The sequence below is a fragment of the Strix aluco genome, chromosome 2, assembly GCF_031877795.1.
Source record: "Strix aluco isolate bStrAlu1 chromosome 2, bStrAlu1.hap1, whole genome shotgun sequence".
In the NCBI taxonomy this organism is placed as follows: domain Eukaryota; kingdom Metazoa; phylum Chordata; class Aves; order Strigiformes; family Strigidae; genus Strix; species Strix aluco.
Genome location: NC_133932.1, coordinates 119,362,415 through 119,372,161, shown reverse-complemented (window position 1 = coordinate 119,372,161; position 9,747 = coordinate 119,362,415).

Below are 9,747 nucleotides of genomic sequence, written 5' to 3'. Positions count from 1 at the left end.
CTGACCTACTCTCCTTTCCCACAGCGCATTAATCAGATCAGCCTTCACTACCTCATCCCAGTCTCACCTGAAAGGCATCTGCTTCTTACTCTGCGTGCTGCAAAATCAGGGTGCAGAGGAGAAACAGCAAAATATAAGGAGGGAAAGGACAGCATGTCAAGGAGTTCTTTGAGAGGTTGATGACTCTGCTAAATTAATTCTTGCTGTAATCCTACTACATGTAATAAACTGCAGAGACAAAGTCACCTCAGTGCCCAGGATCCCTCACAAATTGTCTCCTATGGGCCCAACCCAAAGTCTATGGAAATCAATGCATCTCCTTCCCATGACTTCAATGACCTTGGCATCATTTCTCCTGCTTCCCATTTTTCTTCTCTATTTTTCCTCTGCTGCAAGATTTTACTGCCTTAAATATGCTGTGAATTATGGCAACCAGCTACAGAAATCTGATTCTTTCAGAAGTCTGCATTATATTCTGCCAGATAATCCATCTGTGCAAATCAGCCTGAAAACAGGAATTTAGCTCTGCTGAAATTAAGCTGAGAGAAAACAGAAAGAAACTACCATTTGAAATGTAGATCTGCTACTGAATTTTAAAAAGATGTGGCCATGATCTCAGTTAATCTGTTCCACCTGTGACACTCTGCTATAAATAATACCATTTTCTCTGGGTTCGCATGTCTTCAAAAATCCACTGCAAGTGGACCTTGTCAAATTTTAGCTACAAATGCTAAAATTCTTCATTCATGTATTGAACAAGCCCCAAGTGCCACTTTCTTTTCTTATTTCGAACTTGGGGTGGCTGGACCAGCCTTATACCTGAGTAAAAGGCTAGGTCACTTCTCACGTCCCTCCTACCACAAGGGACATTGCCAGTTGTTGCATCCAGCCACAACACATCCAGCTAATTTGTATTATCCAGACAACCAAGAGGCATGATAATGGCTTTGAATTAGTACAGCTGGGGACTTTGCTATGAATTAGCCAAACCAAGATGAAAAGTGCTGCCCTTCTTTCCCAACCTCCTGTGTTGAAACACATTTCAACAAAGACCACAAATACAGAAACAGGAAAAAATCCCCAACAAAATCAGAAAAAACATTTCTGTCTTTCCTTAGCATAATATACTTCCATACTTCCACAATTCCCAGTTACAGACACATGTACAGAAAGAAAGATGAAGCACTGCTCACGAAAGGGAGAAGCACAGACTGAAGAGACATAAATCTTCCTGGGAGTGAATAAACTGGAGGTGAGCGAGCAAGAAAGCTGTGGAAAATACTCACAACCAGCTCAGAGCAAGTGAAGCCTTGGCTGATCCCTGCCCATCCCCATCATCCTTAAGAACATATTGGAGAAACATGTTTCAGGGATGGCATAATTACAGTTCATTTTCACTTGGGTGAAAGGACAACTAAGTGACCTGTAAGGAGCCATCCAGCCCTGTTTTTTCCAGCTATAATTCTCAGCTGTGTAGGAAACTGGCACAAGAAAAGGGGTTAGTATGTCCAATATCACACCTGCGTTCCCATCTATTAGGATAGAAGTAGGATTATGGCATGTCCCATGACATCCACAGTTTTGACACTGCTGGAAAAACATCTGTTTAAAAGGATACTGGTTCTGTTTCCATTTAAAACAATAGCAGTTAGTTTCCTGTGCTCTTTCGTATAACCTAACAAGTAATTGTTTAAGCGGCTTCTTCAATAAAGGCGTGAAAGTTTTCTTTGGCTGAAAGATGTTAAATATTACAGTCAATTTACAATGAAAGCTGTGAGCAGAAAGCAAGCTCTGTTGCACTGATTTGTAAGTACATAGCAAGAAGCATCTCCTATGACCAGGCTGAGAGTTTGCACACTTGAGAACTAAGGTACACTGCAGAAATAATCTACTGGATTTCTATTCTGCTATATTCAGGTAAATATTTAGCAATTTCACTGACTTCAACAGAGGTTGAAGTTAACCTAACTAATCCATGTTAGAGCTTTATCTGTATTAGATGGAAGTCATTTCCTTGTTTTTGAAGGACCATAGGATCAGGCCTTCATAGTCTTCCTGAGTCAGAATCTGGCCAGGAGAGTTAAACTCAGATTTTATACTCAGAATGTTCAATGTAGTACGTGTACTACCCGCTGGACATCTGGGATAGAAGTCTTGTTCTCTTAACAGTGAAGAACTGACCTTTTACTGCCTTATGTAAAAAATGTTGAATCATTCATTAAATTACTGTTATTAAGGCTGTCAGACACATAACAGTAAATGACTGAGAATTTTTTTTCACCTTTGCATCCTATTTCATTGCTGCCATGCGACACATGCCCTTGCATACCAACTGAATGAGGAAATGTAGCATGGCGTAGCAGCAATGAATTGTTGCTTTGTTTAAGGGACACCGCTCAATGGGGGGACCAGGATTTTGTAGGGTAATTAATGACCTTCCTTTACTTGGAGTCCTCGGCTTTACCTGATTGGCTTGGGGAGACAGTAAACATGGCAGTGAGTGTTCCTCTGCTTTATCTCAACAAAAACATAAGTGGGTTTGCTGGAAGGCTTAACTGAAGTTGTTGAGGACTTTTTATCCTCCAAGATGCCCATTTATCTCAGTCCTCTCAAGATGCAGTAATTTTAGAAATGATTAGGTTTTTGATCCCAGTTCCACTATTAAGGGGAATTTATCTGCATCCCAAAAGCTGCCAGCTTCAATCAGCAGACTGGGATGAAGGGCAAATGGGCAGCACAAGATAAACATCATGTCTAGCCTGCTACCAGTACCTGAGACAGCTGGCTAAAGCTAGCCCACGTTTGCCCTTTATGGCCATCACTCCTGAGGTTGCTTGGTAGACATGTTTTCAGACAAACCAAAACTATCACAGCCCCTCCAGAAGGACTCTGAGAAATAAAAATTAAACCCTATACGTCATCTTGTGGACTACAAATTTATATTACTTAGAGCTTTGTGAGTAAACAGAGAACATCAACCACTAAGTTGCCATTCTGCATCAACTCCTGAGCAGTCGGTGCTTGACAGATTGCCACTCAGTAGGTGATACAATATTGTTGATTATGTTTGGTGGGAAATGACACTACATTTTTCACAGTGCTTGGATGTGATTTGTCCACAGCACAAGTACATGGTGAACACTGCAATTGCCATTTCTCACTAATTGTGTGGAAAAATCCACTGAGGGAGAAAGAAGCTCTTGCAATAGCTTCTTAGTTAACAAGGAAAAGGATATGAAAGGTAAACGTACATCCCCAGAAATAAATAGAATATTTTCTCCATCCATAAAAACGCAGAACTACTACCAGCAAATTGGGTTTTGCCCTCGAGGGCTTTGAAGAAAGGAAAGGGAAGGTTAGATTCACTGAGAAGTGCAGGGTACTGAGTCAGTGCACAGAGAATGATGAATTGTGCCCAAGGCATTGCTGCTGAGGAAAAGCTACTGGTATTTAAGGTTGATTGAACAGGACAACAAACAAGAATGTGTTCAGGTGCTCTGGTTCCTACAACGGGGTATGTGGGCAAAGGCTTTTGTGGGGTTGCATTCAAGAGATTGCACTGAAGATGTCAATAGTTCTGGTTCAGACAGGGGACCGAAAATAACATTAATTAAGGTTTTAGCTATGTTATTAACTTTGTGCCCATAATTTCAAGGACAAAATGTTCAGACTGATTTTCCCCTCTCTTGCCTACTGTTTCTACAAATTAGGTCTGGGTATCACCACAAGTAATGACCACAGGAGCATTCAGAGGTGTTAAATGCAAGTAGAGTTCAGCCCTGCTGCTGGAACTGACCCACCAGGAGAGGAGTTCAGCTAATGGAAAAGCTACATTTTGTAATAGGGAAAAAAAAGATTTTTATTCAGTTCTTAGGACTCACCCATTTCCTATTTCTTTTTCTCAATCCTCTTAGCAAAAAAACCTAAAGACATAATAAATGATAGTCTAAATTTTAAAAATTTAATTTTATGTACCAATTTTTGACATTTTTAAGGGGCACGTTTTGCAGATCAGTGATGAGCACTGCTTTTATTCACTAATAGAGTTAGTGGAAAAGAAACATCCTGACAACTTTGGCCTCAATCAGCCATGTCCACTTCAAGTCATTGCATTCTCCTAAACTCATTTGGAGTTTATCTGAATGGTCTTTCAGGTCTAGGTAGCAGAATGCAGTATAAAGTGGACTCAGGGCAAGCCCATGCAGGACAACTAACAGCAGGTCTAATCTTGACATATACAAACCAAAATGTGTGCAACAGGCTGACAGCAGTCATCAGCAAAGACATAAGAAAAACCATATTTTTCTAGGCATCTTAATTACTCTCTGGAAAAAAAATCCCAATCCTGGATCAAAAAATCCCAATCCTGGACCAGTTTTAAAAGCAAGGTGAGTACTTGCCACAGGCAATCCCACTAATGAGTCAGGAAGGAGGAGATATCACAAACACCTTGATGCTCCTTAATGCCTCCTCGGATTTGCACAGAGCTACAAAACTGCTCCTGTAGTCCCTCATCCTCAAACCTGCCCCTCTAAGACTGCTAAAATAGACTTTACTGCCTGTTTTTGCATTTTTCCTCTGCCCTCTGAACTCACCTAAAGGTCTGGGAGTGGAGTCTCCACCCTCGGTTGCGGCTGAAATCTCTGGTGTCAGCTCCCACACTGTTATCCCAGATCCTGCCTATTTCCAGCTCAAAGCCCGGGACAAGTGCTTGGGTAAAGAGCATGGCCTTTAGTGCAAATTGGTCCCATTTCTAACTCTTGCTATGGGGGAATAAAGTATGGAGATATGTCCAGGCAGTGGGGAGGAAGCGCCAGAAAAGAAAATAAATTGATGTTTTAAAGAAAACAGCACCTATGTGGAGGGTGACATCTGAGTCACAACTTTTCAGTAACTGAATCTGATAATTTTGTGAACATCTTTCTCATTCTTTTCCCCCTCCTTTGAGCTGCTGCCCTTCAAAATAATCACTTAAAAAGGGCTACTAGCAGCTAGTCCCTGCTGAGTACTAGGGATGGGCAATCTGCTGTACAGAGACCAAGGAACCCAACGGGCAGGGTCCACATGGCACGCAGGGAGCTGGAGCTCAGGGCCATGACGTCTTGCAGAACAGGAGAGAGAAGGTCTTCAGATTCCTGTTCCTCCAGCCCGTGCTTCACCGTGAGTCAAGACGCTTCAGATATCTAATTAGTGGCATCTTGCTCTGGCTCCTACAATTCTCTGCTGGCAAATTTGACCATTAATTTGAACAGGAAACATTCAGCCTGGCCTTCTACCTTGGAAAGGATGCTGACACCTGCCACATATTTTCACTTGGAAAAGAAAGTAATTCCTGGTCTCTTTAATACGGTAGATAGCTGGGGTGACCCATGGGAGAAGCTAGATGGATATTCTGGGAATGAAGATTCTTAACTAAAAGCTGATCTTGGAAGGGCTTTCCATGTTTGTGATTCTGCAGTTAGTTTTCATTTAGCTGCTAGTGTGTGCGAGTTCCTCTGGCACTAAGCAAACTCCAGCACATTCAGGGCTTTAAATATTCCTCTCTCAGACCATAGTACTGTCTTTGACCTTGAGGGAGCTGGAGTAAGCCTGGCTATGGCACAAGTCCAGAATGTCATCCAGCAGAGGACATCTTCCATTGCACACCACTCCAGGAACAGCAAGGGCCCAGGAAGCTCATGCCAGGGTTGCAAAGTGCTTTGAGGGGACATTGTCCATGAACCAGGCACTATACTGGGAGGGGAGACAATACAGAGCAGAGCACAGTCATGAAGCAAACATATTGTCACTTAGCACAATCAAGTGTTGTTTTTAAGCTGGTTGAGACTTAATGAGTTATAATAATGAAGCTGTAAGAGCTCTGGTGTATAGCACATCGCAGTTCAGTCTGTGTTTACATGATCAGGGGCAGCGGTTGGGCCAGCAGGGATGGAGCAGCATGCTGTATTCTTCCAGTATGGCTATGTGTTAAAAGTACTGCAGGAGAGACCAGAAGGACACCTTGGACACAGAAAGAGCTGGTTTTGGGATGGTAGCACACTGCCTGTTTTTTTAAAAAGGCCTTATAAATGTTTTTCCCTACGTCAAACAAGGAAACAAAGAGTAACAACAGATAGGAACAAGAGGCTCATTCACTCTGAACAGCAATTAAAACATTCACATATGCTTTATAATATAGCAATACATGCCCTTGATGGCATGGTTATTTTTCTGCTGTAATTTACATTGAGGAGGATGGCTTATATGCATTTTCTTCTCCATGCTTTTTGAATGTCATCTATGCTGAGCACGCAAGGACAATGAAGTAGAAAAAGAAATGGCAGATTCATTAAACACAGTGCTCCAGTTAATCAATACTACTTAAGTATTCCTGGTAGCCACATTTTCTGAGCATCTCACAGCCTTTTCTCAATGTATTCATTCTCATAGCACTTCTGTAATACTTTCTAAACCCATATGACAGAGGAATAATTAAAATACAGATAGTGAGGCTCATTTGACTATCCATTACACCACATCTGTACAAGTAAATAGAACAGCTCAGGGACTCTTATCTGATCAACCGGCACAGCACACCCTGCATCCCTGTAGATACCCTCCATCCACTAAAACAGAGTGGCCTCATCCAAACTGCCTGCAGGGAATAGTCCCGGGCCTGTGCTAAACTAGGCTTTGCCTGACACCGCATCAGCTGGCCCAGGCCAAAACGATACAGGAAGTATGTTACAAACTCAGCACAAACAGAGGTGATGGTGGAACAGTCACTCTGATCACCCTGAGCTGGCATTTGGGAGCACCCGCTTCCCGGCTGGGGCTGCGCACAGAGCCAGGCACCCACAGCTCTGCACAGCGGCTGCTCAGAGTGGTCACTCGCAGACAGGATTGCCACCAAAAGTGACAGCAGCTGAGGTACAAAAGCAACATACATCAGAGCTCCTGTGACCAACACTATCTGACAGGTTATAGCATTAGTTTTCTGCAAGGAGTGTGGGTGCAGAATTAACAGAAACATGACCCTGACTGGGTTGCAACTTACCACAATAAGCCTGTGATAACTTTTAGTTTAATGCAAAACCCATTAGCAGTTGCGTTTGGAGCAAACAGGGCTCTTCCCATAACCACTAGTGCATAACCTCTGTGATTAGTCATTTTTCCCTTAAATGTTGATACCATTGTTGAATGCTTTCTCTGGACAGAAAAACAGATCAGCATTTCATAAAGCCTGGATCGCTGAGCAGAGGGGGAAAATAACCCTCTATCAAAATCTTTGCTGGTGAAACCACATGCATCAAATAAGGGGAAAAATCTGGCAAGATGAAACAATTTTTTAATATATCTGTTAAGCACTGTACTTCTTGGGAATCAAAAGCAATAAATAACACAAGCAACAGGTGTAGAACATTGCATGGTATGGGTAATTAATGTCATCCTCCCTGATACTACATGGATGTTGGGATCCAGTGAAAAAAAAATTGTATTCAAAAACAAGCCTTATTTGATTGTTACCCAATGAATTAAACAAGGAGTTCACAGATGAATATGAAGAAAGTATATAATTTTATATTTTTATATATATATATGTATATATACAAAACAAGCATTAGCTGGAGCTCTTAAAAATACATGAGCACACATAAGATATCTTTACTCTAGCACCAGCTGGAGTTACTGTAGTTTACAATAACAGAATTAAAAGAAAACTCCCAAAAGGCTCAGTTTCCTATGCATCCCCCACAACAGAGTGGTGGAGTACAAGTGCCATCAGGCCAGGAATAAACAATGAGAAGCTGCAACACGAAGCCGCTTTCTCAGCTGAACCAGACACCTCTAAAGTAAGGATTTTGAGACTGCATCTGCTCAGCATAAAATGCTCTTTCCGGTGTAATGGTAAGTGAAGTTGCCAACAGCACAGAACTGATTGTGTTTTATCAGCTTTCTAGCATACATCATGGCATCCCAGTGTCAGAAAGCCAAACCTAGGGGACCACAGGGAAAGAGAGGAGTCATTTACCACCAATATGCTATTGCTCCCAGATTCATTTTGGTATCTTCATAACTATTATTATCTGTAAAGCACCAGTAATCACTTATATTTTTCAACCTTTTATAAACATAAACTTTCAGAAGGGATACTCAAATAATATGTTCACATAAAATTTCATTTTCAATGGCTACTTTTTACAGTTTTAAACCATATTCCAAAAGACCACAGGAGGTTCACTTGAGGACTTCCTTGATATCTTCCTTGAAGTCTTCTGGAGAAAAACGGTGACATAAGAATAGATTTGAACCAAAATCAGAATCCACTTCAAGACAAGCAAATCTGAGGGTGAGACTCATCAAAGAACTGGATTCAGTGAGCAACCTGAGAGCTTTGCAGCTGAATGAAAAAGAATGAACCTCACATATTTCTATGTATTTTACCTTAAACGAAGCAATGACTTTCTCACATCTTCTGCTTTAGCATAATATAAGTTTTTTAATTCTTACTTTTAAAAATGCAGTTCTCATAGTACTAATACTCATAGTGCTGTGAGTGATTTTAGGGTAGCTGGAAAAGTAGGGACAAAAATACACCAGAATTAGGTGTGATCCTGAAGAACACCGACTCCCTCCCAGACTCCTTAGAGCCCTAGTAGATAGTTTAGGTATCCAGGAGTGGGCACATGTGAGCAGTCAGACTGATGACGAGTGTCGAGTGTTGGTGGCATGCAACAGAGCAGTGGGGAAATTCTGAGTCACTAGAGCTTCCCCAAAGTCATGCTGTCAGGTTTCACAGCTCATGCAGGGTACTATGCTGGCATGTTGAAACTGCCAGTGGCACTTAAGCAATCTAGTTTTAAACCTGCTCAGACACACTACTATTAGCTAGACTGAAGTTAGAGTCTTAATCTGTTTAGAGAAAGCTAAACTGAGTATCTTACAAATTTCTGCCCTGTATGGGTGAGAAGCCATAGACCAAGACGCTGCATTTTCACTTGTTTTAAACTATAGCCTTCTTCCGGACACATAACTCTCACCCAGTCAAACCATAAATCACATTAAAGAAGGAAACATTCATACACTCTCAAATAAAAAGAGAGTTAATCACAGGGTATGACACCATTTCAATCAAATTTAATTCATCCTCAAAATAAGGACTGATATGGGGAGAGTTGTTGTGACATTACAGCAAGGACCTGGCATTTTCCTAATATAGAAGCCTGTCACCTAGGTAAAAATGGCAGATTAATTATACTGATCAAGCATGATGCAAATATACATGCAGTAATACTAGCAGATGATCCTGAACATGTCTTAACAGAAAATGAGGCAAGAACAAGCAAGCTTCATTCCGGTTTGCAGCAGGCTTTCAGATAACAGGTTACAAATGTAACCTTTTGCAACCGATTACTGGAGTATCATCCTCCTGCAACCACAACCTTCAGCAGCACGTTTGGAGAAGCATACAAAGAGGCTTGGTTCACGCAGCAATATGTCTAGAGCCAGTCCTGGTACATATTATGCTAATATTTTGGCAAGATGCTTATAAACTATTACCAAGATAGTTAAGCCAAGCCCAAGCTGCAAGGTTCTAAGCTTTGGTTAACAATGCTTCTTGCAGAAGAAGGTAAGACTAAATTCATGGCCTGACTGATGTCAGGCAACTGTCTCATGTTAAAGTCTCACTGCTATCTACTAAAAGTAAGCAAATATGAGAACAAGTGATTCTCTTTTGAGTAAGAGGTAGGGAAGGCAAAGATGGTA